At 43.1% G+C, this 26,427-nt stretch overlaps 32 non-coding genes across 32 annotated transcripts; all 32 read left to right on the top strand.

Annotated features, from left to right (window-relative positions):
• The first annotated feature begins 895 nt into the window (after positions 1–895).
• Positions 896–978, top strand: TRNAL-UAA (transfer RNA leucine (anticodon UAA)). Its single transcript has one exon. It is a non-coding gene; the product is annotated as a tRNA-Leu (tRNA).
• A 624-nt stretch (positions 979–1,602) lies between these two features.
• TRNAL-UAA (transfer RNA leucine (anticodon UAA)) lies at positions 1,603–1,685 on the top strand. The gene has a single exon. It is a non-coding gene; the product is annotated as a tRNA-Leu (tRNA).
• Positions 1,686–2,315: 630 nt separating this feature from the next.
• TRNAL-UAA (transfer RNA leucine (anticodon UAA)) lies at positions 2,316–2,398 on the top strand. Its single transcript has one exon. It is a non-coding gene; the product is annotated as a tRNA-Leu (tRNA).
• A 1,008-nt stretch (positions 2,399–3,406) lies between these two features.
• TRNAL-UAA (transfer RNA leucine (anticodon UAA)) lies at positions 3,407–3,489 on the top strand. Its single transcript has one exon. It is a non-coding gene; the product is annotated as a tRNA-Leu (tRNA).
• Positions 3,490–4,113: 624 nt separating this feature from the next.
• On the top strand, positions 4,114–4,196 carry TRNAL-UAA (transfer RNA leucine (anticodon UAA)). Its single transcript has one exon. It is a non-coding gene; the product is annotated as a tRNA-Leu (tRNA).
• Positions 4,197–4,823: 627 nt separating this feature from the next.
• TRNAL-UAA (transfer RNA leucine (anticodon UAA)) lies at positions 4,824–4,905 on the top strand. Its single transcript has one exon. It is a non-coding gene; the product is annotated as a tRNA-Leu (tRNA).
• A 1,016-nt stretch (positions 4,906–5,921) lies between these two features.
• Positions 5,922–6,004, top strand: TRNAL-UAA (transfer RNA leucine (anticodon UAA)). Its single transcript has one exon. It is a non-coding gene; the product is annotated as a tRNA-Leu (tRNA).
• A 1,022-nt stretch (positions 6,005–7,026) lies between these two features.
• TRNAL-UAA (transfer RNA leucine (anticodon UAA)) lies at positions 7,027–7,109 on the top strand. Its single transcript has one exon. It is a non-coding gene; the product is annotated as a tRNA-Leu (tRNA).
• A 631-nt stretch (positions 7,110–7,740) lies between these two features.
• On the top strand, positions 7,741–7,823 carry TRNAL-UAA (transfer RNA leucine (anticodon UAA)). The gene has a single exon. It is a non-coding gene; the product is annotated as a tRNA-Leu (tRNA).
• Positions 7,824–8,454: 631 nt separating this feature from the next.
• TRNAL-UAA (transfer RNA leucine (anticodon UAA)) lies at positions 8,455–8,537 on the top strand. The gene has a single exon. It is a non-coding gene; the product is annotated as a tRNA-Leu (tRNA).
• Positions 8,538–9,553: 1,016 nt separating this feature from the next.
• On the top strand, positions 9,554–9,636 carry TRNAL-UAA (transfer RNA leucine (anticodon UAA)). Its single transcript has one exon. It is a non-coding gene; the product is annotated as a tRNA-Leu (tRNA).
• Positions 9,637–10,652: 1,016 nt separating this feature from the next.
• TRNAL-UAA (transfer RNA leucine (anticodon UAA)) lies at positions 10,653–10,735 on the top strand. The gene has a single exon. It is a non-coding gene; the product is annotated as a tRNA-Leu (tRNA).
• Positions 10,736–11,363: 628 nt separating this feature from the next.
• TRNAL-UAA (transfer RNA leucine (anticodon UAA)) lies at positions 11,364–11,446 on the top strand. Its single transcript has one exon. It is a non-coding gene; the product is annotated as a tRNA-Leu (tRNA).
• A 628-nt stretch (positions 11,447–12,074) lies between these two features.
• Positions 12,075–12,157, top strand: TRNAL-UAA (transfer RNA leucine (anticodon UAA)). Its single transcript has one exon. It is a non-coding gene; the product is annotated as a tRNA-Leu (tRNA).
• Positions 12,158–12,784: 627 nt separating this feature from the next.
• On the top strand, positions 12,785–12,867 carry TRNAL-UAA (transfer RNA leucine (anticodon UAA)). The gene has a single exon. It is a non-coding gene; the product is annotated as a tRNA-Leu (tRNA).
• Positions 12,868–13,496: 629 nt separating this feature from the next.
• TRNAL-UAA (transfer RNA leucine (anticodon UAA)) lies at positions 13,497–13,579 on the top strand. Its single transcript has one exon. It is a non-coding gene; the product is annotated as a tRNA-Leu (tRNA).
• Positions 13,580–14,204: 625 nt separating this feature from the next.
• TRNAL-UAA (transfer RNA leucine (anticodon UAA)) lies at positions 14,205–14,287 on the top strand. The gene has a single exon. It is a non-coding gene; the product is annotated as a tRNA-Leu (tRNA).
• A 630-nt stretch (positions 14,288–14,917) lies between these two features.
• TRNAL-UAA (transfer RNA leucine (anticodon UAA)) lies at positions 14,918–15,000 on the top strand. The gene has a single exon. It is a non-coding gene; the product is annotated as a tRNA-Leu (tRNA).
• A 1,346-nt stretch (positions 15,001–16,346) lies between these two features.
• On the top strand, positions 16,347–16,430 carry TRNAL-UAA (transfer RNA leucine (anticodon UAA)). The gene has a single exon. It is a non-coding gene; the product is annotated as a tRNA-Leu (tRNA).
• A 631-nt stretch (positions 16,431–17,061) lies between these two features.
• Positions 17,062–17,144, top strand: TRNAL-UAA (transfer RNA leucine (anticodon UAA)). Its single transcript has one exon. It is a non-coding gene; the product is annotated as a tRNA-Leu (tRNA).
• A 627-nt stretch (positions 17,145–17,771) lies between these two features.
• Positions 17,772–17,854, top strand: TRNAL-UAA (transfer RNA leucine (anticodon UAA)). The gene has a single exon. It is a non-coding gene; the product is annotated as a tRNA-Leu (tRNA).
• A 921-nt stretch (positions 17,855–18,775) lies between these two features.
• TRNAL-UAA (transfer RNA leucine (anticodon UAA)) lies at positions 18,776–18,858 on the top strand. Its single transcript has one exon. It is a non-coding gene; the product is annotated as a tRNA-Leu (tRNA).
• A 631-nt stretch (positions 18,859–19,489) lies between these two features.
• On the top strand, positions 19,490–19,572 carry TRNAL-UAA (transfer RNA leucine (anticodon UAA)). Its single transcript has one exon. It is a non-coding gene; the product is annotated as a tRNA-Leu (tRNA).
• Positions 19,573–20,200: 628 nt separating this feature from the next.
• Positions 20,201–20,283, top strand: TRNAL-UAA (transfer RNA leucine (anticodon UAA)). Its single transcript has one exon. It is a non-coding gene; the product is annotated as a tRNA-Leu (tRNA).
• A 921-nt stretch (positions 20,284–21,204) lies between these two features.
• On the top strand, positions 21,205–21,287 carry TRNAL-UAA (transfer RNA leucine (anticodon UAA)). Its single transcript has one exon. It is a non-coding gene; the product is annotated as a tRNA-Leu (tRNA).
• A 628-nt stretch (positions 21,288–21,915) lies between these two features.
• TRNAL-UAA (transfer RNA leucine (anticodon UAA)) lies at positions 21,916–21,998 on the top strand. Its single transcript has one exon. It is a non-coding gene; the product is annotated as a tRNA-Leu (tRNA).
• Positions 21,999–22,626: 628 nt separating this feature from the next.
• Positions 22,627–22,709, top strand: TRNAL-UAA (transfer RNA leucine (anticodon UAA)). Its single transcript has one exon. It is a non-coding gene; the product is annotated as a tRNA-Leu (tRNA).
• A 629-nt stretch (positions 22,710–23,338) lies between these two features.
• Positions 23,339–23,421, top strand: TRNAL-UAA (transfer RNA leucine (anticodon UAA)). Its single transcript has one exon. It is a non-coding gene; the product is annotated as a tRNA-Leu (tRNA).
• Positions 23,422–24,051: 630 nt separating this feature from the next.
• On the top strand, positions 24,052–24,134 carry TRNAL-UAA (transfer RNA leucine (anticodon UAA)). Its single transcript has one exon. It is a non-coding gene; the product is annotated as a tRNA-Leu (tRNA).
• A 630-nt stretch (positions 24,135–24,764) lies between these two features.
• On the top strand, positions 24,765–24,847 carry TRNAL-UAA (transfer RNA leucine (anticodon UAA)). Its single transcript has one exon. It is a non-coding gene; the product is annotated as a tRNA-Leu (tRNA).
• A 630-nt stretch (positions 24,848–25,477) lies between these two features.
• TRNAL-UAA (transfer RNA leucine (anticodon UAA)) lies at positions 25,478–25,560 on the top strand. Its single transcript has one exon. It is a non-coding gene; the product is annotated as a tRNA-Leu (tRNA).
• Positions 25,561–26,189: 629 nt separating this feature from the next.
• Positions 26,190–26,272, top strand: TRNAL-UAA (transfer RNA leucine (anticodon UAA)). Its single transcript has one exon. It is a non-coding gene; the product is annotated as a tRNA-Leu (tRNA).
• Positions 26,273–26,427: the final 155 nt, after the last annotated feature.

The raw sequence follows: 26,427 nt of genomic DNA, 5'->3' as shown, positions 1-26,427 counted from the left end.
CCTTTCCAATATGTTGTTGGAATGAGCTCCTTTTGAGCAGTGAGATGAATTTTTCTGAACGCCATCGGGATATCCATACTGAAGGTTTTTTGCTTTACGCAGCGTTAAAGCGTTGGAGAACGTTAGCGGTGTATTAAATAACTGGGCATTTTTTTTTTATAGGGGCTCTTGCTCTCCACTCTGCTCTGTACTTATGATATAAAAAATGCCAACGGGGCAAGCGTGAGAATAGATCCAATGGATAAGTATCCGCGTGGGTTCGAACCCCACTCCTGGTATGAGTTTAACCTTGGTGCTCTCCAATGTTTAAAAAAGAGGCGTGGTAATCGGTTAACTTTCAAGACCTTGTTGAAAAGGGATCACCTGTGTTACCTTGATTCTGCTCCTTTCCAATATGTTGTTGGAATGAGCTTTTAGCAGTGAGATGAATTTTCTGAACGCCATCGGCTAATCCATACTGAAGGTTTTTTTGCTTTACGCAGCGTAAAGCGTGAGGACGTTAGCGGTGTATTTAAATAACTGGGCCATTTTTTTTTATAGGGGCTCTTGCTCTCCACTCTGCTCTGTACTTTAATGATATTAAAAAATGCCAACGGGGCAAGCGTGAGACTATCATGTGAAGTTCACGTAGGAGACTGAGTCCTGATTGGTTTCATAGAGGGAGAGGAAGGTGGAAAAAAGCACAGAGGAGTGCCAGACCGCAGGACTAGCTCGGCTGGCCAACGCCTCTTTGACTTTTCATTCTGGAGAACAAAATATGCTTTATAAGATTGTAAAATAGGGAGAGCTACAGAAAAGTACCATCAGCATTAGTGCCCGATTGGCAACTCGACTCATGTCCGAGCATATTGTGTACTTTCACCCACAATTGTATGCACTCTGGCTTGTTTTAAACACCAGGATGGCCCGAGTGGTTAAGGCGTTGGACTTAAGATCCAATGGATAAGTATCCGCGTGGGTTCGAACCCACTCCTGGTATGAGTTTTAACCTGGTGCTCTCCAATGTTTAAAAAAGAGGCGTGGTAATCGGTTAACTTTCAAGACCTTGTTGAAAAGTGGATCACCTGTGTATTACCTTGATTCTGCTCCTTTCCAATATGTTGTTGGAATGAGCTCCTTTTAGCAGTGAGATGAATTTTCTGAACGCCATCGGCTAATCCATACTGAAGGTTTTTTGCTTTACGCAGCGTAAAGCGTGAGAACGTTAGCGGTGTATTTAAATAACTGGGCCATTTTTTTTTATAGGGGCTCTTGCTCTCCACTCTGCTCTGTACTTTAATGATATTAAAAAATGCCAACGGGGCAAGCGTGAGACTATCATGTGAAGTTCACGTAGGAGACTGAGTCCTGATTGGTTTTCATAGAGGGAGAGGAAGGTGGAAAGAAGCACAGAGGAGTGCCAGACCGCAGGACTAGCTCGGCTGGCCAACGCCTCTTTGACTTTTCATTCTGGAGAACAAAATATGCTTTATAAGATTGTAAAATAGGGAGAGCTACAAGAAAAGTACCATCAGCATTAGTGCCCGATTGGCAACTCGACTCATGTCGAGCACATATTGTGTACTTTCACCCACAATTGTATGCACTCTGCTTGTTTTAAACACCAGGATGGCCGAGTGGTTAAGGCGTTGGACTTAAGATCCAATGGATAAGTATCCGCGTGGGTTCGAACCCCACTCCTGGTATGAGTTTTAACCTTGGTGCTCTCCAATGTTTAAAAAAGAGGCGTGGTAATCGGTTAACTTTCAAGACCTTGTTGAAAAGTGGATCACCTGTGTATTACCTTGATTCTGCTCCTTTCCAATATGTTGTTGGAATGAGCTCCTTTTAGCAGTGAGATGAATTTTCTGAACGCCATCGGCTAATCCATACTGAAGGTTTTTGCTTTACGCAGCGTAAAGCGTGAGGACGTTAGCGGTGTATTTAAATAACTGGGCCATTTTTTTTTATAGGGGCTCTTGCTCTCCACTCTGCTCTGTACTTTAATGATATTAAAAAATGCCAACGGGGCAAGCGTGTGAGACTATCATGTGAAGTTCACGTAGGAGACTGAGTCCTGATTGAATTTCATAGAGGGAGAGGAAGGTGGAAAGAAGCACAGAGGAGTGCCAGACCGTAGGACTAGCTCGGCTGGCCAACGCCTCTTTGACTTTTCATTCTGGAGAACAAAATATGCTTTATAAGATTGTAAAATAGGGAGAGCTACAAGAAAAAGTACCATCAGCATTAGTGCCCGATTGGCAACTCGACTCATGTCCGAGCACATATTGTGTACTTTCACCCACAATTGTATGCACTCTGGCTTGTTTTTAAACACCAGGATGGCCGAGTGGTTAAGGCGTTGGACTTAAGATCCAATGGATAAGTATCCGCGTGGGTTCGAACCCCACTCCTGGTATGAGTTTTACCTTGGTGCTCTCCAATGTTTAAAAAGAGGCGTGGTAATCGGTTAACTTTCAAGACCTTGTTGAAAAGTGGATCACCTGTGTATTACCTTGATTCTGCTCCTTTCCAATATGTTGTTGGAATGAGCTCCTTTTAGCAGTGAGATGAATTTTCTGAACGCCATCGGCTAATCCATACTGAAGGATTTTTGCTTTACGCAGCGTAAAGCGTGAGAACGTTAGCGGTGTATTTAATAACTGGGCCATTTTTTTTTTATAGGGCGCTCTTGCTACTCCACTATTGCGCTGTACTTAATGATATAAAAAATGCCAACGGGGCAAGCGTTGAGACTATAGATCAATGGATAAGTATCGCGTGGGTCGAACCCCACTCCTGGTATGAGTTTTAACCTGGGCTCTCAATGTTTAAAAAGAGGCGTGGTAATCGGTTAACTTTCAAGACCTTGTTGAAAAGTGGATCAACCTGTGTATACCTTGATTCTTATCCTTTCCAATATGTTGTTGGAATGAGCTCCTTTTAGCAGTGAGATGAATTTTCTGAACGCCATCGGCTAATCCATACTGAAGGATTTTTGCTTTACGCAGCGTAAAGCGTGAGAACGTTAGCGGTGTATTTAAATAACTGGGCCATTTTTTTTTATAGGGGCTCTTGCTCTCCACTCTGCTCTGTACTTTAATGATATTAAAAAATGCCAACGGGGCAAGCGTGAGACTATCATGTGAAGTTCACGTAGGAGACTGAGTCCTGATTGGTTTTCATAGAGGGAGAGGAAGGTGGAAAGAAGCACAGAGGAGTGCCAGACCGCAGGACTAGCTCGGCTGGCCAACGCCTCTTTGACTTTTCATTCTGGAGAACAAAATATGCTTTATAAGATTGTAAAATAGGGAGAGCTACAAGAAAAGTACCATCAGCATTAGTGCCCGATTGGCAACTCGACTCATGTCCGAGCACATATTGTGTACTTTCACCCACAATTGTATGCACTCTGGCTTTTTAAAACACCAGGATGGCCGAGTGGTTAAGGCGTTGGACTTAAGATCCAATGGATAAGTATCCGCGTGGGTTCGAACCCCACTCCTGGTATGAGTTTTAACCTTGGTGCTCTCCAATGTTTAAAAAAGAGGCGTGGTAATCGGTTAACTTTCAAGACCTTGTTGAAAAGTGGATCACCTGTGTATTACCTTGATTCTGCTCCTTTCCAATATGTTGTTGGAATGAGCTCCTTTTAGCAGTGAGATGAATTTTCTGAACGCCATCGGCTAATCCATACTGAAGGATTTTGCTTTACGCAGCGTAAAGCGTGAGAACGTTAGCGGTGTATTTAAATAACTGGGCCATTTTTTTTTTATAGGGCTCTTGCTCTCCACTCTGCTCTGTACTTTAATGATATTAAAAAATGCCAACGGGGCAAGCGTGAGACTATCATGTGAAGTTCACGTAGGAGACTGAGTCCTGATTGGTTTTCATAGAGGGAGAGGAAGGTGGAAAGAAGCACAGAGGAGTGCCAGACCGCAGGACTAGCTCGGCTGGCCAACGCCTCTTTGACTTTTCATTCTGGAGAACAAAATATGCTTTATAAGATTGTAAAATAGGGAGAGCTACAAGAAAAGTACCATCAGCATTAGTGCCCGATTGGCAACTCGACTCATGTCCGAGCACATATGTGTACTTTCACCACAATTGTATGCACTCTGGCTTGTTTTAAACACCAGGATGGCCGAGTGGTTAAGGCGTTGGACTTAAGATCCAATGGATAAGTATCCGCGTGGGTTCGAACCCCACTCCTGGTATGAGTTTTAACCTTGGTGCTCTCCAATGTTTAAAAAAGAGGCGTGGTAATCGGTTAACTTTCAAGACCTTGTTGAAAAGTGGATCACCTGTGTATTACCTTGATTCTGCTCCTTTCCAATATGTTGTTGGAATGAGCTCCTTTTAGCAGTGAGATGAATTTTCTGAACGCCATCGGCTAATCCATACTGAAGGTTTTGCTTTACGCAGCGTAAAGCGTGAGGACGTTAGCGGTGTATTTAAATAACTGGGCCATTTTTTTTTTATAGGGGCTCTTGCTCTCCACTCTGCTCTGTACTTTAATGATATTAAAAAATGCCAACGGGGCAAGCGTGAGACTATCATGTGAAGTTCACGTAGGAGACTGAGTCCTGATTGAATTTTCATAGAGGGAGAGGAAGGTGGAAAGAAGCACAGAGGAGTGCCAGACCGTAGGACTAGCTCGGCTGGCCAACGCCTCTTTGACTTTTCATTCTGGAGAACAAAATATGCTTTATAAGATTGTAAAATAGGGAGAGCTACAAGAAAAGTACCATCAGCATTAGTGCCCGATTGGCAACTCGACTCATGTCCGAGCACATATTGTGTACTTTCACCCACAATTGTATGCACTCTGGCTTGTTTTAAACACCAGGATGGCCGAGTGGTTAAGGCGTTGGACTTAAGATCCAATGGATAAGTATCCGCGTGGGTTCGAACCCACTCCTGGTATGAGTTTTAACCTTGGTGCTCTCCAATGTTTAAAAAAGAGTCGTGGTAATCGGTTAACTTTCAAGACCTTGTTGAAAAGTGGATCACTGTGTATTACCTTGATTCTGCTCCTTCCAATATGTTGTTGGAATGAGCTCCTTTTAGCAGTGAGATGAATTTCTGAACGCCATCGGCTAATCCATACTGAAGGATTTTTGCTTTACGCAGCGTAAAGCGTGAGAACGTTAGCGGTGTATTTAAATAACTGGGCCATTTTTTTTTTATAGGGGCTCTTGCTCTCCACTCTGCTCTGTACTTTAATGATATTAAAAAATGCCAGGGGCAAGCGTGAGACTATATCCAATGGATAAGTATCCGCGTGGGTTCGAACCCCACTCCTGGTATGAGTTTTAACCTTGGTGCTCTCCAATGTTTAAAAAAAGAGGCGTGGTAATCGGTTAACTTTCAAGACCTTGTTGAAAAGTGGATCACCTGTGTATTACCTTGATTCTGCTCCTTTCCAATATGTTGTTGGAATGAGCTCCTTTTAGCAGTGAGATGAATTTTCTGAACGCCATCGGCTAATCCATACTGAAGGTTTTTGCTTTACGCAGCGTAAAGCGTGAGGACGTTAGCGGTGTATTTAAATAACTGGGGCCATTTTTTTTTTATAGGGGCTCTTGCTCTCCACTCTGCCTCTGTACTTTAATGATATTAAAAAATGCCAAATCGGGGCAAGCGTGAGACTATCATGTGGAGTTCGCGTAGGAGACTGAGTCCTGATTGAATTTCAAGAGGGAGAGGAAGGTGGAAATAAGCACAGAGGAGTGCCAGACCGTAGGACTAGCTCGGCTGGCCAACGCCTCTTTGACTTTTCATTCTGGAGAACCAAATATGCTTTATAAGATTGTAAAATAGGGAGAGCTACAAGAAAAGTACCATCAGCATTAGTGCCCGATTGGCAACTCGACTCATGTTCCCGAGCACATATTGTGTACTTTCACCCACAATTGTATGCACTCTGGCTTGTTTTAAACACCAGGATGGCCGAGTGGTTAAGGCGTTGGACTTAAGATCCAATGGATAAGTATCCGCGTGGGTTCGAACCCCACTCCTGGTATGAGTTTTAACCTTGGTGCTCTCCAATGTTTAAAAAAGAGGCGTGGTAATCGGTTAACTTTCAAGACCTTGTTGAAAAGTGGTATCACCTGTGTATTACCTTGATTCTGCTCCTTTCCAATATGTTGTTGGAATGAGCTCCTTTTTAGCAGTGAGATGAATTTTCTGACGCCATCGGCTAATCCATACTGAAGGATTTTTGCTTACGCAGCGTTAAAGGTCGAGAACGTTAGCGGCTGTATTTAAATAACTGGGCCATTTTTTTTTTTATAGGGGGCTCTTGCCTCCACTCTGCTCTGTACTTTAATGATATTAAAAAATGCCAACGGGGGCAAGCTTGAGACTATATCCAATGGATAAGTATCCGCGTGGGTTCGAACCCCACTCCTGGTATGAGTTTTAACCTTGGTGCTCTCCAATGTTTAAAAAAGAGTCGTGGTAATTCGGTTAACTTTCAAGACCTTGTTGAAAAGTGGATCACCTGTGTATTACCTTGATTCTCTCCTTTCCAATATGTTGTTGGAATGAGCTCCTTTTAGCAGTGAGATGAATTTTCTGAACGCCATCGGCTAATCCATACTGAAGGATTTTTGCTTTACGCAGCGTAAAGCGTGAGACGTTAGCGGTGTATTTAAATAACTGGGCCATTTTTTTTTTTATAGGGGCTCTTGCTCTCCACTCTGCTCTGTACTTAATGATATTAAAAAATGCCAACGGGGCAAGCGTGAGACTATCATGTTGAAGTTCACGTAGGAGACTGAGTCCTGATTGGTTTTCATAGAGGGAGAGGAAGGTGGAAAGAAGCACAGAGGAGTGCCAGACCGCAGGACTAGCTCGGCTGGCCAACGCCCTCTTTGACTTTTCATTCTGGAGAACAAAATATGCTTTATAAGATTGTAAAATAGGGGAGAGCTACAAGAAAAGTACCATCAGCATTAGTGCCCGATTGGCAACTCGACTCATGTCCGAGCACATATTGTGTACTTTCACCCACAATTGTATGCACTCTGGCTTGTTTTAAACACTAGGATGGCCGAGTGGTTAAGGCGTTGGACTTAAGATCCAATGGATAAGTATCCGCGTGGGTTCGAACCCCACTCCTGGTATGAGTTTTAACCTTGGTGCTCTCCAATGTTTAAAAAAGAGGCGTGGTAATCGGTCAACTTTCAAGACCTTGTTGAAAAGTGGATCACCTGTGTATTACCTTGATTCTGCTCCTTTCCAATATGTTGTTGGAATGAGCTCCTTTTAGCAGTGAGATGAATTTTCTGAACGCCATCGGCTAATCCATACTGAAGGATTTTTGCTTTACGCAGCGTTAAAGCGTGAGAACGTTAGCGGTGTATTTAAATAACTGGGCCATTTTTTTTTTTTATAGGGGCTCTTGCTCTCCACTCTGCTCTGTACTTTAATGATATTAAAAAATGCCAACGGGGTAAGCGTGAGACTATCATGTGAAGTTCACGTAGGAGACTGAGTCCTGATTGGTTTTCATAGAGGGAGAGGAAGGTGGAAAGAAGCACAGAGGAGTGCCAGACCGCAGGACTAGCTCGGCTGGCCAACGCCTCTTTGACTTTTCATTCTGGAGAACAAAATATGCTTTATAAGATTGTAAAATAGGGAGAGCTACAAGAAAAGTACCATCAGCATTAGTGCCCGATTGGCAACTCGACTCATGTCCGAGCACATATTGTGTACTTTCACTCACAATTGTATGCACTCTGGCTTGTTTTAAACACCAGGATGGCCGAGTGGTTAAGGCGTTGGACTTAAGATCCAATGGATAAGTATCCGCGTGGGTTCGAACCCCACTCCTGGTATGAGTTTTAACCTTGGTGCTCTCCAATGTTTAAAAAAGAGGCGTGGTAATCGGTTAACTTTCAAGACCTTGTTGAAAAGTGGATCACCTGTGTATTACCTTGATTCTGCTCCTTTCCAATATGTTGTTGGAATGAGCTCCTTTTAGCAGTGAGATGAATTTTCTGAACGCCATCGGCTAATCCATACTGAAGGTTTTTTGCTTTACGCAGCGTAAAGCGTGAGGACGTTAGCGGTGTATTTAAATAACTGGGCCATTTTTTTTTTATAGGGGCTCTTGCTCTCCACTCTGCTCTGTACTTTAATGATATTAAAAAATGCCAACGGGGCAAGCGTGAGACTATCATGTGGAAGTTCGCGTAGGAGACTGAGTCCTGATTGAATTTTCATAGAGGGAGAGGAAGGTGGAAATAAGCACAGAGGAGTGCCAGACCGCTAGGACTAGCTCGGCTGGCCAACGCCTCTTTGACTTTTCATTCTGGAGAACAAAATATGCTTTATAAGATTGTAAAATAGGGAGAGCTACAAGAAAAGTACCATCAGCATTAGTGCCCGATTGGCAACTCGACTCATGTCCGAGCACATATTGTGTACTTTCACCCACAATTGTATGCACTCTGGCTTGTTTTAAACACCAGGATGGCCGAGTGGTTAAGGCGTTGGACTTAAGATCCAATGGATAAGTATCCGCGTGGGTTCGAACCCCACTCCTGGTATGAGTTTTAACCTTGGTGCTCTCCAATGTTTAAAAAAGAGGCGTGGTAATCGGTTAACTTTCAAGACCTTGTTGAAAAGTGGATCACCTGTGTATTACCTTGATTCTGCTCCTTTCCAATATGTTGTTGGAATGAGCTCCTTTTAGCAGTGAGATGAATTTTCTGAACGCCATCGGCTAATCCATACTGAAGGATTTTTGCTTTACGCAGCGTAAAGCGTGAGAACGTTAGCGGTTGTATTTAAATAACTGGGCCATTTTTTTTTTATAGGGGCTCTTGCTCTCCACTCTGCTCTGTACTTTAATGATATTAAAAAATGCCAACGGGGCAAGCGTGAGACTATATCCAATGGATAAGTATCCGCGTGGGTTCGAACCCCACTCCTGGTATGAGTTTTAACCTTGGTGCTCTCCAATGTTTAAAAAGAGGCGTGGTAATCGGTGAACTTTCAAGACCTTGTTGAAAAGTGGATCACCTGTGTATTACCTTGATTCTGCTCCTTTCCAATATGTTGTTGGAATGAGCTCCTTTTAGCAGTGAGATGAATTTTCTGAACGCCATCGGCTAATCCATACTGAAGGTTTTTTGCTTTACGCAGCGTAAAGCGTGAGGACGTTAGCGGTGTATTTAAATAACTGGGCCATTTTTTTTTTATAGGGGCTCTTGCTCTCCACTCTGCTCTGTACTTTAATGATATTAAAAAATGCCAACGGGGCAAGCGTGAGACTATCATGTGGAGTTCGCGTAGGAGACTGAGTCCTGATTGAATTTCATAGAGGGAGAGGAAGGTGGAAATAAGCACAGAGGAGTGCCAGACCGTAGGACTAGCTCGGCTGGCCAACGCCTCTTTGACTTTTCATTCTGGAGAACAAAATATGCTTTATAAGATTGTAAAATAGGGAGAGCTACAAGAAAAGTACCATCAGCATTAGTGCCCGATTGGCAACTCGACTCATGTCCGAGCACATATTGTGTACTTTCACCCACAATTGTATGCACTCTGGCTTGTTTTAAACACCAGGATGGCCGAGTGGTTAAGGCGTTGGACTTAAGATCCAATGGATAAGTATCCGCGTGGGTTCGAACCCCACTCCTGGTATGAGTTTTAACCTTGGTGCTCTCCAATGTTTAAAAAAGAGGCGTGGTAATCGGTTAACTTTCAAGACCTTGTTGAAAAGTGGATCACCTGTGTATTACCTTGATTCTGCTCCTTTCCAATATGTTGTTGGAATGAGCTCCTTTTAGCAGTGAGATGAATTTTCTGAACGCCATCGGCTAATCCATACTGAAGGATTTTTGCTTTACGCAGCGTAAAGCGTGAGAACGTTAGCGGTGTATTTAAATAACTGGGCCATTTTTTTTTTATAGGGGCTCTTGCTCTCCACTCTGCTCTGTACTTTAATGATATTAAAAAATGCCAACGGGGCAAGCGTGAGACTATATCCAATGGATAAGTATCCGCGTGGGTTCGAACCCCACTCCTGGTATGAGTTTTAACCTTGGTGCTCTCCAATGTTTAAAAAAGAGTCGTGGTAATCGGTTAACTTTCAAGACCTTGTTGAAAAGTGGATCACCTGTGTATTACCTTGATTCTTCTCCTTTCCAATATGTTGTTGGAATGAGCTCCTTTTAGCAGTGAGATGAATTTTCTGAACGCCATCGGCTAATCCATACTGAAGGTTTTTTGCTTTACGCAGCGTAAAGCGTGAGGACGTTAGCGGTGTATTTAAATAACTGGGCCATTTTTTTTTTATAGGGGCTCTTGCTCTCCACTCTGCTCTGTACTTTAATGATATTAAAAAATGCCAACGGGGCAAGCGTGAGACTATGATGTAAAGTTCGCATAGGAGACTGAGTCCTGTTTGGTTTTCATAGAGGGAGAGGAAGGTGGAAAGAAGCACAGAGGAGTGCCAGACCGCAGGACTAGCTCGGCTGGCCAACGCCTCTTTGACTTTTCATTCTGGAGAACAAAATATGCTTTATAAGATTGTAAAATAGGGAGAGCTACAAGAAAAGTACCATCAGCATTAGTGCCCGATTGGCAACTCGACTCATGTCCGAGCACATATTGTGTACTTTCACCCACAATTGTATGCACTCTTGCTTGTTTTAAACACCTGGATGGCCGAGTGGTTAAGGCGTTGGACTTAAGATCCAATGGATAAGTATCCGCGTGGGTTCGAACCCCACTCCTGGTATGAGTTTTAACCTTGGTGCTCTCCAATGTTTAAAAAAGAGGCGTGGTAATCGGTTAACTTTCAAGACCTTGTTGAAAAGTGGATCACCTGTGTATTACCTTGATTCTTCTCCTTTCCAATATGTTGTTGGAATGAGCTCCTTTTAGCAGTGAGATGAATTTTCTGAACGCCATCGGCTAATCCATACTGAAGGTTTTTTGCTTTACGCAGCGTAAAGCGTGAGGACGTTAGCGGTGTATTTAAATAACTGGGCCATTTTTTTTTTATAGGGGCTCTTGCTCTCCACTCTGCTCTGTACTTTAATGATATTAAAAAATGCCAACGGGGCAAGCGTGAGACTATCATGTGAAGTTCACGTAGGAGACTGAGTCCTGATTGGTTTTCATAGAGGGAGAGGAAGGTGGAAAGAAGCACAGAGGAGTGCCAGACCGCAGGACTAGCTCGGCTGGCCAACGCCTCTTTGACTTTTCATTCTGGAGAACAAAATATGCTTTATAAGATTGTAAAATAGGGAGAGCTACAAGAAAAGTACCATCAGCATTAGTGCCCGATTGGCAACTCGACTCATGTCCGAGCACATATTGTGTACTTTCACCCACAATTGTATGCACTCTGGCTTGTTTTAAACACCAGGATGGCCGAGTGGTTAAGGCGTTGGACTTAAGATCCAATGGATAAGTATCCGCGTGGGTTCGAACCCCACTCCTGGTATGAGTTTTAACCTTGGTGCTCTCCAATGTTTAAAAAAGAGGCGTGGTAATCGGTTAACTTTCAAGACCTTGTTGAAAAGTGGATCACCTGTGTATTACCTTGATTCTGCTCCTTTCCAATATGTTGTTGGAATGAGCTCCTTTTAGCAGTGAGATGAATTTTCTGAACGCCATCGGCTAATCCATACTGAAGGTTTTTTGCTTTACGCAGCGTAAAGCGTGAGGACGTTAGCGGTGTATTTAAATAACTGGGCCATTTTTTTTTTATAGGGGCTCTTGCTCTCCACTCTGCTCTGTACTTTAATGATATTAAAAAATGCCAACGGGGCAAGCGTGAGACTATCATGTGAAGTTCACGTAGGAGACTGAGTCCTGATTGGTTTTCATAGAGGGAGAGGAAGGTGGAAAGAAGCACAGAGGAGTGCCAGACCGCAGGACTAGCTCGGCTGGCCAACGCCTCTTTGACTTTTCATTCTGGAGAACAAAATATGCTTTATAAGATTGTAAAATAGGGAGAGCTACAAGAAAAGTACCATCAGCATTAGTGCCCGATTGGCAACTCGACTCATGTCCGAGCACATATTGTGTACTTTCACCCACAATTGTATGCACTCTGGCTTGTTTTAAACACCAGGATGGCCGAGTGGTTAAGGCGTTGGACTTAAGATCCAATGGATAAGTATCCGCGTGGGTTCGAACCCCACTCCTGGTATGAGTTTTAACCTTGGTGCTCTCCAATATTTAAAAAAGAGGCGTGGTAATCGGTTAACTTTCAAGACCTTGTTGAAAAGTGGATCACCTGTGTATTACCTTGATTCTGCTCCTTTCCAATATGTTGTTGGAATGAGCTCCTTTTAGCAGTGAGATGAATTTTCTGAACGCCATCGGCTAATCCATACTGAAGGTTTTTTGCTTTACGCAGCGTAAAGCGTGAGGACGTTAGCGGTGTATTTAAATAACTGGGCCATTTTTTTTTATAGGGGCTCTTGCTCTCCACTCTGCTCTGTACTTTAATGATATAAAAAAATGCCAACGGGGCAAGCGTGAGACTATGATGTGAAGTTCGCGTAGGAGACTGAGTCCTGTTTGGTTTTCATAGAGGGAGAGGAAGGTGGAAAGAAGCACAGAGGAGTGCCAGACCGCAGGACTAGCTCGGCTGGCCAACGCCTCTTTGACTTTTCATTCTGGAGAACAAAATATGCTTTATAAGATTGTAAAATAGGGAGAGCTACAAGAAAAGTACCATCAGCATTAGTGCCCGATTGGCAACTCGACTCATGTCCGAGCACATATTGTGTACTTTCACCCACAATTGTATGCACTCTGGCTTGTTTTAAACACCAGGATGGCCGAGTGGTTAAGGCGTTGGACTTAAGATCCAATGGATAAGTATCTGCGTGGGTTCGAACCCCACTCCTGGTATGAGTTTTAACCTTGGTGCTCTCCAATGTTTAAAAAAGAGGCGTGGTAATCGGTTAACTTTCAAGACCTTGTTGAAAAGTGGATCACCTGTGTATTACCTTGATTCTGCTCCTTTCCAATATGTTGTTGGAATGAGCTCCTTTTAGCAGTGAGATGAATTTTCTGAACGCCATCGGCTAATCCATACTGAAGGATTTTTGCTTTACGCAGCGTAAAGCGTGAGAACGTTAGCGGTGTATTTAAATAACTGGGCCATTTTTTTTTTTATAGGGGCTCTTGCTCTCCTCTCTGCTCTGTACTTTAATGATATTAAAAAATGCCAACGGGGCAAGCGTGAGACTATCATGTGAAGTTCACGTAGGAGACTGAGTCCTGATTGAATTTCATAGAGGGAGAGGAAGGTGGAAAGAAGCACAGAGGAGTGCCAGACCGCAGGACTAGCTCAGCTGGCCAACGCCTCTTTGACTTTTCATTCTGGAGAACAAAATATGCTTTATAAGATTGTAAAATAGGGAGAGCTACAAGAAAAGTACCATCAGCATTAGTGCCCGATTGGCAACTCGACTCATGTCCGAGCACATATTGTGTACTTTCACCCACAATTGTATGCACTCTGGCTTGGTTTAAACACCAGGATGGCCGAGTGGTTAAGGTGTTGGACTTAAGATCCAATGGATAAGTATCCGCGTGGGTTCGAACCCCACTCCTGGTATGAGTTTTAACCTTGGTGCTCTCCAATGTTTAAAAAGAGGCGTGGTAATCGGTTAACTTTCAAGACCTTGTTGAAAAGTGGATCACCTGTGTATTACCTTGATTCTGCTCCTTTCCAATATGTTGTTGGAATGAGCTCCTTTTAGCAGTGAGATGAATTTTCTGAACGCCATCGGCTAATCCATACTGAAGGTTTTTGCTTTACGCAGCGTAAAGCGTGAGGACGTTAGCGGTGTATTTAAATAACTGGGCCATTTTTTTTTATAGGGGCTCTTGCTCTCCACTCTGCTCTGTACTTTAATGATATTAAAAAATGCCAACGGGGCAAGCGTGAGACTATCATGTGAAGTTCACGTAGGAGACTGAGTCCTGATTGGTTTTCATAGAGGGAGAGGAAGGTGGAAAGAAGCACAGAGGAGTGCCAGACCGCAGGACTAGCTCGGCTGGCCAACGCCTCTTTGACTTTTCATTCTGGAGAACAAAATATGCTTTATAAGATTGTAAAATAGGGAGAGCTACAAGAAAAGTACCATCAGCATTAGTGCCCGATTGGCAACTCGACTCATGTCCGAGCACATATTGTGTACTTTCACCCACAATTGTATGCACTCTGGCTTGTTTTAAACACCAGGATGGCCGAGTGGTTAAGGCGTTGGACTTAAGATCCAATGGATAAGTATCCGCGTGGGTTCGAACCCCACTCCTGGTATGAGTTTTAACCTTGGTGCTCTCCAATGTTTAAAAAAGAGGCGTGGTAATCGGTTAACTTTCAAGACCTTGTTGAAAAGTGGATCACCTGTGTATTACCTTGATTCTGCTCCTTTCCAATATGTTGTTGGAATGAGCTCCTTTTAGCAGTGAGATGAATTTTCTGAACGCCATCGGCTAATCCATACTGAAGGATTTTTGCTTTACGCAGCGTAAAGCGTGAGAACGTTAGCGGTGTATTTAAATAACTGGGCCATTTTTTTTTTATAGGGGCTCTTGCTCTCCACTCTGCTCTGTACTTTAATGATATTAAAAAATGCCAACGGGGCAAGCGTGAGACTATCATGTGAAGTTCACGTAGGAGACTGAGTCCTGATTGAATTTTCATAGAGGGAGAGGAAGGTGGAAAGAAGCACAGAGGAGTGCCAGACCGCTAGGACTAGCTCGGCTTGCCAACGCCTCTTTGACTTTTCATTCTGGAGAACAAAATATGCTTTATAAGATTGTAAAATAGGGAGAGCTACAAGAAAAGTACCATCAGCATTAGTGCCCGATTGGCAACTCGACTCATGTCCGAGCACATATTGTGTACTTTCACCCACAATTGTATGCACTCTGGCTTGTTTTAAACACCAGGATGGCCGAGTGGTTAAGGCGTTGGACTTAAGATCCAATGGATAAGTATCCGCGTGGGTTCGAACCCCACTCCTGGTATGAGTTTTAACCTTGGTGCTCTCCAATGTTTAAAAAAGAGGCGTGGTAATCGGTTAACTTTCAAGACCTTGTTGAAAAGTGGATCACCTGTGTATTACCTTGATTCTGCTCCTTTCCAATATGTTGTTGGAATGAGCTCCTTTTAGCAGTGAGATGAATTTTCTGAACGCCATCGGCTAATCCATACTGAAGGTTTTTTGCTTTACGCAGCGTAAAGCGTGAGGACTGTTAGCGGTGTATTTAAATAACTGGGCCATTTTTTTTTTATAGGGGCTCTTGCTCTCCACTCTGCTCTGTACTTTAATGATATTAAAAAATGCCAACGGGGCAAGCGTGAGACTATGATGAGGAGTTCGCGTAGGAGACTGAGTCCTGATTGGTTTTCATAGAGGGAGAGGAAGGTGGAAAGAAGCACAGAGGAGTGCCAGACCGCAGGACTAGCTCGGCTGGCCAACGCCTCTTTGACTTTTCATTCTGGAGAACAAAATATGCTTTATAAGATTGTAAAATAGGGAGAGCTACAAGAAAAGTACCATCAGCATTAGTGCCCGATTGGCAACTCGACTCATGTCCGAGCACATATTGTGTACTTTCACCCTACAATTGTATGCACTCTGGCTTTTTTTAAACACCAGGATGGCCGAGTGGTTAAGGCGTTGGATCTTAAGATCCAATGGATAAGTATCCGCGTGGGTTCGAACCCCACTCCTGGTATGAGTTTTAACCTTGGTGCTCTCCAATGTTTAAAAAAGAGGCGTGGTAATCGGTTAACTTTCAAGACCTTGTTGAAAAGTGGATCACCTGTGTATTACCTTGATTCTGCTCCTTTCCAATATGTTGTTGGAATGAGCTCCTTTTAGCAGTGAGATGAATTTTCTGAACGCCATCGGCTAATCCATACTGAAGGTTTTTTGCTTTACGCAGCGTAAAGCGTGAGGACGTTAGCGGTGTATTTAAATAACTGGGCCATTTTTTTTTTTATAGGGGCTCTTGCTCTCCACTCTGCTCTGTACTTTAATGATATTAAAAAATGCCAACGGGGCAAGCGTGAGACTATGATGTGAAGTTCGCGTAGGAGACCTGAGTCCTGATTGGTTTTCATAGAGGGAGAGGAAGGTGGAAAGAAGCACAGAGGAGTGCCAGACCGCAGGACTAGCTCGGCTGGCCAACGCCTCTTTGACTTTTTTATTCTGGAGAACAAAATATGCTTTATAAGATTGTAAAATATGGAGAGCTACAAGAAAAGTACCATCAGCATTAGTGCCCGATTGGCAACTCGACTCATGTCCGAGCACATATTGTGTACTTTCACCCACAATTGTATGCACTCTGGCTTTTTTTTAAACACCAGGATGGCCTAGTGGTTAAGGCGTTGGTACTTAAGATCCAATGGATAAGTATCTGCGTGGGTTCGAACCCCACTCCTGGTATGAGTTTTAACCTTGGTGCTCTCCAATGTTTAAAAAAGAGCGTGGTAATCGGTTAACTTTCAAGACCTTGTTGAAAAGTGGATCACCTGTGTATTACCTTGATTCTGCTCCTTTCCAATATGTTGTTGGAATGAGCTCCTTTTAGCAGTGAGATGAATTTTCTGAACGCCATCGGCTAATCCATACTGAAGGTTTTTTGCTTTACGCAGCGTAAAGCGTGAGGACTGTTAGCGGTGTATTTAAATAACTGGGCCATTTTTTTTTTTATAGGGGCTCTTGCTCTCCACTCTGCTCTGTACTTTAATGATATTAAAAAATGCCAACGGGGCAAGCGTGAGACTATGATGTGAAGTTCGCGTAGGAGACTGAGTCCTGATTGGTTTTCATAGAGGGAGAGGAAGGTGGAAAGAAGCACAGAGGAGTGCCAGACCGCAGGACTAGCTCGGCTGGCCAACGCCTCTTTGACTTTTCATTCTGGAGAACAAAATATGCTTTATAAGATTGTAAAATAGGGAGAGCTACAAGAAAAGTACCATCAGCATTAGTGCCCGATTGGCAACTCGACTCATGTCCGAGCACATATTGTGTACTTTCACCCTACAATTGTATGCACTTTGGCTTTTTTTAAAACACCAGGATGGCCTAGTGGTTAAGGCGTTGGTCTTAAGATCCAATGGATAAGTATCCTCGTGGGTTCGAACCCCACTCCTGGTATGAGTTTTAACCTTGGTGCTCTCCAATGTTTAAAAAAAAGCGTGGTAATCGGTTAACTTTAAGACCTTGTTGAAAAGTGGATCACCTGTGTATTACCTTGATTCTGCTCCTTTCCAATATGTTGTTGGAATGAGCTCCTTTTAGCAGTGAGATGAATTTTCTGAACGCCATCGGCTAATCCATACTGAAGGTTTTTTGCTTTACGCAGCATAAAGCGTGAGGACGTTAGCGGTGTATTTAAATAACTGGGCCATTTTTTTTTTTATAGGGGCTCTTGCTCTCCACTCTGCTCTGTACTTTAATGATATTAAAAAATGCCAACGGGGCAAGCGTGAGACTATGATGTGAAGTTCGCGTAGGAGACTGAGTCCTGATTGGTTTTCATAGAGGGAGAGGAAGGTGGAAAGAAGCACAGAGGAGTACAAGACGGCAGGACTAGCTCGGCTGGCCAACGCCTCTTTGACTTTTCATTCTGGAGAACAAAATATGCTTTATAAGATTGTAAAATAGGGAGAGCTACAAGAAAAGTACCATCAGCATTAGTGCCCGATTGGCTACTCGACTCATGTCCGAGCACATATTGTGTACTTTCACCTACAATTGTATGCACTTTAGCTTTTTTTAAACACCAGGATGGCCGAGTGGTTAAGGCGTTGGACTTAAGATCCAATGGATAAGTATCCGCGTGGGTTCGAACCCCACTCCTTGTATTAGTTTTAACCTTGGTGCTCTCCAATGTTTAAAAAGTTGATTCTGCTCCTTTCCAATATGTTGTTGGAATGAGCTCCTTTTAGCAGTGAGATGAATTTTCTGAACGCCATCGGCTAATCCATACTGAAGGTTTTTTGCTTTACGCAGCATAAAGCGTGAGGACGTTAGCGGTGTATTTAAATAACTGGGCCATTTTTTTTTTTTATAGGGGCTCTTGCTCTCCACTCTGCTCTGTACTTTAATGATATTAAAAAATGCCAACGGGGCAAGCGTTGGCAAGCGTTCTGAATGCGTTTTAACCTTGGTGCTCTCCAATGTTTAAAAAAAAGCGTGGTAATCGGTTAACTTTTAAGACCTTGTTGAAAAGTGGATCACCTGTGTATTACCTTGATTCTGCTCCTTTCCAATATGTTGTTGGAATGAGCTCCTTTTAGCAGTGAGATGAATTTTCTGAACGCCATCGGCTAATCCATACTGAAGGTTTTTTTGCTTTACGCAGCATAAAGCGTGAGGACGTTAGCGGTGTATTTAAATAACTGGGCCATTTTTTTTTTTATAGGGGCTCTTGCTCTCCACTCTGCTCTGTACTTTAATGATATTAAAAAATGCCAACGGGGCAAGCGTGAGACTATGATGTGAAGTTCGCGTAGGAGACTGAGTCCTGATTGGTTTTCATAGAGGGAGAGGAAGGTGGAAAGAAGCACAGAGGAGTACCAGACCGGCAGGACTAGCTCGGCTGGCCTACGCCTCTTTGACTTTTCATTCTGGAGAACAAAATATGCTTTATAAGATTGTAAAATAGGGAGAGCTACAAGAAAAGTACCATCAGCATTAGTGCCCGATTGGCTACTCGACTCATGTCTGAGCACATATTGTGTACTTTCACCTACAATTGTATGCACTCTTAGCTTTTTTTAAACACCAGGATGGCCGAGTGGTTAAGGCGTTGGACTTAAGATCCAATGGATAAGTATCCGCGTGGGTTCGAACCCCACTCCTGGTATTAGTTTTAACCTTGGTGCTCTCCAATGTTTAAAAAAGATGGCGTGGTAATCGGTTAACTTTCAAGACCTTGTTGAAAAGTGGATCACCTGTGTATTACCTTGATTCTGCTCCTTTCCAATATGTTGTTGGAATGAGCTCCTTTTAGCAGTGAGATGAATTTTCTGAACGCCATCGGCTAATCCATACTGAAGGTTTTTTGCGTTACGCAGCGTAAAGCGTGAGGACTGTTAGCGGTGTATTTAAATAACTGGGCCATTTTTTTTTTTATAGGGGCTCTTGCTCTCAACTCTGCTCTGTACTTTAATGATATTAAAAAATGCCAACGGGGCAAGCGTGAGACTATGATGTGAAGTTCGCGTAGGAGACCGAGTCCTGATTGGTTTTCATAGAGGGAGAGGAAGGTGGAAAGAAGCACAGAGGAGTGCCAGACCGCAGGACTAGCTCGGCTGGCCAACGCCTCTTTGACTTTTATTCTGGAGAACAAAATATGCTTTATAAGATTGTAAAATAGGGAGAGCTACAAGAAAAGTACCATCAGCATTAGTGCCCGATTGGCAACTCGACTCATGTCCGAGCACATATTGTGTACTTTCACCTACAATTGTATGCAATTTGGCTTTTTTTAAAACACCAGGATGGCCTAGTGGTTAAGGCGTTGGTCTTAAGATCCAATGGATAAGTATCCTCGTGGGTTCGAACCCCACTCCTGGTATGAGTTTTAACCTTGGTGCTCTCCAATGTTTAAAAAAAAGCGTGGTAATCGGTTAACTTTTAAGACCTTGTTGAAAAGTGGATCACCTGTGTATTACCTTGATTCTGCTCCTTTCCAATATGTTGTTGGAATGAGCTCCTTTTAGCAGTGAGATGAATTTTCTGAACGCCATCGGCTAATCCATACTGAAGGTTTTTTGCTTTACGCAGCATAAAGCGTGAGGACGTTAGCGGTGTATTTAAATAACTGGGCCATTTTTTTTTTTATAGGGGCTCTTGCTCTCCACTCTGCTCTGTACTTTAATGATATTAAAAAATGCCAACGGGGCAAGCGTGAGACTATGATGTGAAGTTCGCGTAGGAGACTGAGTCCTGATTGGTTTTCATAGAGGGAGAGGAAGGTGGAAAGAAGCACAGAGGAGTACCAGACGGCAGGACTAGCTCGGCTGGCCAACGCCTCTTTGACTTTTCATTCTGGAGAACAAAATATGCTTTATAAGATTGTAAAATAGGGAGAGCTACAAGAAAAGTACCATCAGCATTAGTGCCCGATTGGCTACTCGACTCATGTCCGAGCACATATTGTGTACTTTCACCTACAATTGTATGCACTTTAGCTTTTTTTAAACACCGGGATGGCCGAGTGGTTAAGGCGTTGGACTTAAGATCCAATGGATAAGTGTCCGCGTGGGTTCAAACCCCACTCCTTGTATTAGTTTTAACCTTGGTGCTCTCCAATGTTTAAAAAGTTGATTCTGCTCCTTTCCAATATGTTGTTGGAATGAGCTCCTTTTAGCAGTGAGATGAATTTTCTGAACGCCATCGGCTAATCCATACTGAAGGTTTTTTGCTTTACGCAGCATAAAGCGTGAGGACGTTAGCGGTGTATTTAAATAACTGGGCCATTTTTTTTTTTTATAGGGGCTCTTGCTCTCCACTCTGCTCTGTACTTTAATGATATTAAAAAATGCCAACGGGGCAAGCGTTGGCAAGCGTTCTGAATGCGTTTTAACCTTGGTGCTCTCCAATGTTTAAAAAAAAAGCGTGGTAATCGGTTAACTTTTAAGACCTTGTTGAAAAGTGGATCACCTGTGTATTACCTTGATTCTGCTCCTTTCCAATATGTTGTTGGAATGAGCTCCTTTTAGCAGTGAGATGAATTTTCTGAACGCCATCGGCTAATCCATACTGAAGGTTTTTTTGCTTTACGCAGCATAAAGCGTGAGGACGTTAGCGGTGTATTTAAATAACTGGGCCATTTTTTTTTTTATAGGGGCTCTTGCTCTCCACTCTGCTCTGTACTTTAATGATATTAAAAAATGCCAACGGGGCAAGCGTGAGACTATGATGTGAAGTTCGCGTAGGAGACTGAGTCCTGATTGGTTTTCATAGAGGGAGAGGAAGGTGGAAAGAAGCACAGAGGAGTACCAGACCGGCAGGACTAGCTCGGCTGGCCTACGCCTCTTTGACTTTTCATTCTGGAGAACAAAATATGCTTTATAAGATTGTAAAATAGGGAGAGCTACAAGAAAAGTACCATCAGCATTAGTGCCCGATTGGCTACTCGACTCATGTCTGAGCACATATTGTGTACTTTCACCTACAATTGTATGCACTTTAGCTTTTTTTAAACACCAGGATGGCCGAGTGGTTAAGGCGTTGGACTTAAGATCCAATGGATAAGTATCTGCGTGGGTTCGAACCCCACTCCTGGTATGAGTTTTAACCTTGGTGCTCTCCAATGTTTAAAAAAGAGGCGTGGTAATCGGTTAACTTTCAAGACCTTGTTGAAAAGTGGATCACCTGTGTATTACCTTGATTCTGCTCCTTTCCAATATGTTGTTGGAATGAGCTCCTTTTAGCAGTGAGATGAATTTTCTGAACGCCATCGGCTAATCCATACTGAAGGATTTTTGCTTTACGCAGCGTAAAGCGTGAGAACGTTAGCGGTGTATTTAAATAACTGGGCCATTTTTTTTTTATAGGGGCTCTTGCTCTCCTCTCTGCTCTGTACTTTAATGATATTAAAAAATGCCAACGGGGCAAGCGTGAGACTATCATGTGAAGTTCACGTAGGAGACTGAGTCCTGATTGAATTTCATAGAGGGAGAGGAAGGTGGAAAGAAGCACAGAGGAGTGCCAGACCGCAGGACTAGCTCAGCTGGCCAACGCCTCTTTGACTTTTCATTCTGGAGAACAAAATATGCTTTATAAGATTGTAAAATAGGGAGAGCTACAAGAAAAGTACCATCAGCATTAGTGCCCGATTGGCAACTCGACTCATGTCCGAGCACATATTGTGTACTTTCACCCACAATTGTATGCACTCTGGCTTGGTTTAAACACCAGGATGGCCGAGTGGTTAAGGTGTTGGACTTAAGATCCAATGGATAAGTATCCGCGTGGGTTCGAACCCCACTCCTGGTATGAGTTTTAACCTTGGTGCTCTCCAATGTTTAAAAAAGAGGCGTGGTAATCGGTTAACTTTCAAGACCTTGTTGAAAAGTGGATCACCTGTGTATTACCTTGATTCTGCTCCTTTCCAATATGTTGTTGGAATGAGGCTCCTTTTAGCAGTGAGATGAATTTTCTGAACGCCATCGGCTAATCCATACTGAAGGTTTTTTGCTTTACGCAGCGTAAAGCGTGAGGACGTTAGCGGTGTATTTAAATAACTGGGCCATTTTTTTTTATAGGGGCTCTTGCTCTCCACTCTGCTCTGTACTTTAATGATATTAAAAAATGCCAACGGGGCAAGCGTGAGACTATCATGTGAAGTTCACGTAGGAGACTGAGTCCTGATTGGTTTTCATAGAGGGAGAGGAAGGTGGAAAGAAGCACAGAGGAGTGCCAGACCGCAGGACTAGCTCGGCTGGCCAACGCCTCTTTGACTTTTCATTCTGGAGAACAAAATATGCTTTATAAGATTGTAAAATAGGGAGAGCTACAAGAAAAGTACCATCAGCATTAGTGCCCGATTGGCAACTCGACTCATGTCCGAGCACATATTGTGTACTTTCACCCACAATTGTATGCACTCTGGCTTGTTTTAAACACCAGGATGGCCGAGTGGTTAAGGCGTTGGACTTAAGATCCAATGGATAAGTATCCGCGTGGGTTCGAACCCCACTCCTGGTATGAGTTTTAACCTTGGTGCTCTCCAATGTTTAAAAAAGAGGCGTGGTAATCGGTTAACTTTCAAGACCTTGTTGAAAAGTGGATCACCTGTGTATTACCTTGATTCTGCTCCTTTCCAATATGTTGTTGGAATGAGCTCCTTTTAGCAGTGAGATGAATTTTCTGAACGCCATCGGCTAATCCATACTGAAGGATTTTTGCTTTACGCAGCGTAAAGCGTGAGAACGTTAGCGGTGTATTTAAATAACTGGGCCATTTTTTTTTTTATAGGGGCTCTTGCTCTCCACTCTGCTCTGTACTTTAATGATATTAAAAAATGCCAACGGGGCAAGCGTGAGACTATCATGTGAAGTTCACGTAGGAGACTGAGTCCTGATTGAATTTCATAGAGGGAGAGGAAGGTGGAAAGAAGCACAGAGGAGTGCCAGACCGTAGGACTAGCTCGGCTGGCCAACGCCTCTTTGACTTTTCATTCTGGAGAACAAAATATGCTTTATAAGATTGTAAAATAGGGAGAGCTACAAGAAAAGTACCATCAGCATTAGTGCCCGATTGGCAACTCGACTCATGTCCGAGCACATATTGTGTACTTTCACCCACAATTGTATGCACTCTGGCTTGTTTTAAACACCAGGATGGCCGAGTGGTTAAGGCGTTGGACTTAAGATCCAATGGATAAGTATCCGCGTGGGTTCGAACCCCACTCCTGGTATGAGTTTTAACCTTGGTGCTCTCCAATGTTTAAAAAAGAGGCGTGGTAATCGGTTAACTTTCAAGACCTTGTTGAAAAGTGGATCACCTGTGTATTTCCTTGATTCTGCTCCTTTCCAATATGTTGTTGGAATGAGCTCCTTTTAGCAGTGAGATGAATTTTCTGAACGCCATCGGCTAATCCATACTGAAGGTTTTTTGCTTTACGCAGCGTAAAGCGTGAGGATGTTAGCGGTGTATTTAAATAACTGGGCCATTTTTTTTTTTATAGGGGCTCTTGCTCTCCACTCTGCTCTGTACTTTAATGATATTAAAAAATGCCAACGGGGCAAGCGTGAGACTATGATGAGGAGTTCGCGTAGGAGACTGAGTCCTGATTGGTTTTCATAGAGGGAGAGGAAGGTGGAAAGAAGCACAGAGGAGTGCCAGACCGCAGGACTAGCTCGGCTGGCCAACGCCTCTTTGACTTTTCATTCTGGAGAACAAAATATGCTTTATAAGATTGTAAAATAGGGAGAGCTACAAGAAAAGTACCATCAGCATTAGTGCCCGATTGGCAACTCGACTCATGTCCGAGCACATATTGTGTACTTTCACCTACAATTGTATGCAATTTGGCCTTTTTTTAAACACCAGGATGGCCGAGTGGTTAAGGCGTTGGTCTTAAGATCCAATGGATAAGTATCCGCGTGGGTTCGAACCCCACTCCTGGTATGAGTTTTAACCTTTGTGCTCTCCAATGTTTAAAAAAAAAGCGTGGTAATCGGTTAACTTTTAAGACCTTGTTGAAAAGTGGATCACCTGTGTATTACCTTGATTCTGATCCTTTCCAATATGTTGTTGGAATGAGCTCCTTTTAGCAGTGAGATGAATTTTCTGAACGCCATCGGCTAATCCATACTGAAGGTTTTTTGCTTTACGCAGCGTAAAGCGTGAGGACTTTAGCGGCGTATTTAAATAACTGGGCCAATTTTTTTTTTATAGGGGCTTTTGCTCTCCACTCTGCTCTGTACTTAATTGATATTAAAAAATGCCAACGGGGCAAGCGTGAGACTATGATGTGAAGTTCGCGTAGGAGACCGAGTCTTGATTGGTTTTCATAGAGGGAGAGGAAGGTGGAAAGAAGCACAGAGGAGTGCCAGACCGCAGGACTAGCTCGGCTGGCCAACGCCTCTTTGACTTTTTATTCTGGAGAACAAAATATGCTTTATAAGATTGTAAAATAGGGAGAGCTACAAGAAAAGTACCATCAGCATTAGTGCCCGATTGGCAACTCGACTCATGTCCGAGCACATATTGTGTACTTTCACCTACAATTGTATGCAATTTGGCTTTTTTTTAAACACCAGGATGGCCTAGTGGTTAAGGCGTTGGTCTTAAGATCCAATGGATAAGTATCTGCGTGGGTTCGAACCCCACTCCTGGTATGAGTTTTAACCTTGGTGCTCTCCAATGTTTAAAAAAAAAGCGTGGTAATCGGTTAACTTTTAAGACCTTGTTGAAAAGTGGATCACCTGTTTATTTCCTTGATTCTGCTCCTTTCCAATATGTTGTTGGAATGAGCTCCTTTTAGCAGTGAGATGAATTTTCTGAACGCCATCGGCTAATCCATACTGAAGGTTTTTTGCTTTACGCAGCGTAAAGCGTGAGGATGTTAGCGGTGTATTTAAATAACTGGGCCATTTTTTTTTTTATAGGGGCTCTTGCTCTCCACTCTGCTCTGTACTTAATTGATATTAAAAAATGCCAACGGGGCAAGCGTGAGACTATGATGTGAAGTTCGCGTAGGAGACCGAGTCCTGATTGGTTTTCATAGAGGGAGAGGAAGGTGGAAAGAAGCACAGAGGAGTGCCAGACCGCAGGACTAGCTCGGCTGGCCAACGCCTCTTTGACTTTTTATTCTGGAGAACAAAATATGCTTTATAAGATTGTAAAATAGGGAGAGCTACAAGAAAAGTACCATCAGCATTAGTGCCCGATTGGCAACTCGACTCATGTCCGAGCACATATTGTGTACTTTCACCTACAATTGTATGCAATTTGGCTTTTTTTAAAACACCAGGATGGCCTAGTGGTTAAGGCGTTGGTCTTAAGATCCAATGGATAAGTATCCTCGTGGGTTCGAACCCCACTCCTGGTATGAGTTTTAACCTTGGTGCTCTCCAATGTTTAAAAAAAAAGCGTGGTAATCGGTTAACTTTTAAGACCTTGTTGAAAAGTGGATCACCTGTGTATTACCTTGATTCTGCTCCTTTCCAATATGTTGTTGGAATGAGCTCCTTTTAGCAGTGAGATGAATTTTCTGAACGCCATCGGCTAATCCATACTGAAGGTTTTTTGCTTTACGCAGCATAAAGCGTGAGGACGTTAGCGGTGTATTTAAATAACTGGGCCATTTTTTTTTTTATAGGGGCTCTTGCTCTCCACTCTGCTCTGTACTTTAATGATATTAAAAAATGCCAACGGGGCAAGCGTGAGACTATGATGTGAAGTTCGCGTAGGAGACTGAGTCCTGATTGGTTTTCATAGAGGGAGAGGAAGGTGGAAAGAAGCACAGAGGAGTACAAGACGGCAGGACTAGCTCGGCTGGCCAACGCCTCTTTGACTTTTCATTCTGGAGAACAAAATATGCTTTATAAGATTGTAAAATAGGGAGAGCTACAAGAAAAGTACCATCAGCATTAGTGCCCGATTGGCTACTCGACTCATGTCCGAGCACATATTGTGTACTTTCACCTACAATTGTATGCACTTTAGCTTTTTTTAAACACCAGGATGGCCGAGTGGTTAAGGCGTTGGACTTAAGATCCAATGGATAAGTATCCGCGTGGGTTCGAACCCCACTCCTTGTATTAGTTTTAACCTTGGTGCTCTCCAATGTTTAAAAAAGTTGATTCTGCTCCTTTCCAATATGTTGTTGGAATGAGCTCCTTTTAGCAGTGAGATGAATTTTCTGAACGCCATCGGCTAATCCATACTGAAGGTTTTTTGCTTTACGCAGCATAAA

Source organism: Dendropsophus ebraccatus, chromosome 10 (assembly GCF_027789765.1).
Source record: "Dendropsophus ebraccatus isolate aDenEbr1 chromosome 10, aDenEbr1.pat, whole genome shotgun sequence".
NCBI lineage: Eukaryota > Metazoa > Chordata > Amphibia > Anura > Hylidae > Dendropsophus > Dendropsophus ebraccatus.
This window is presented reverse-complemented; position numbering and strand designations above follow the sequence as displayed.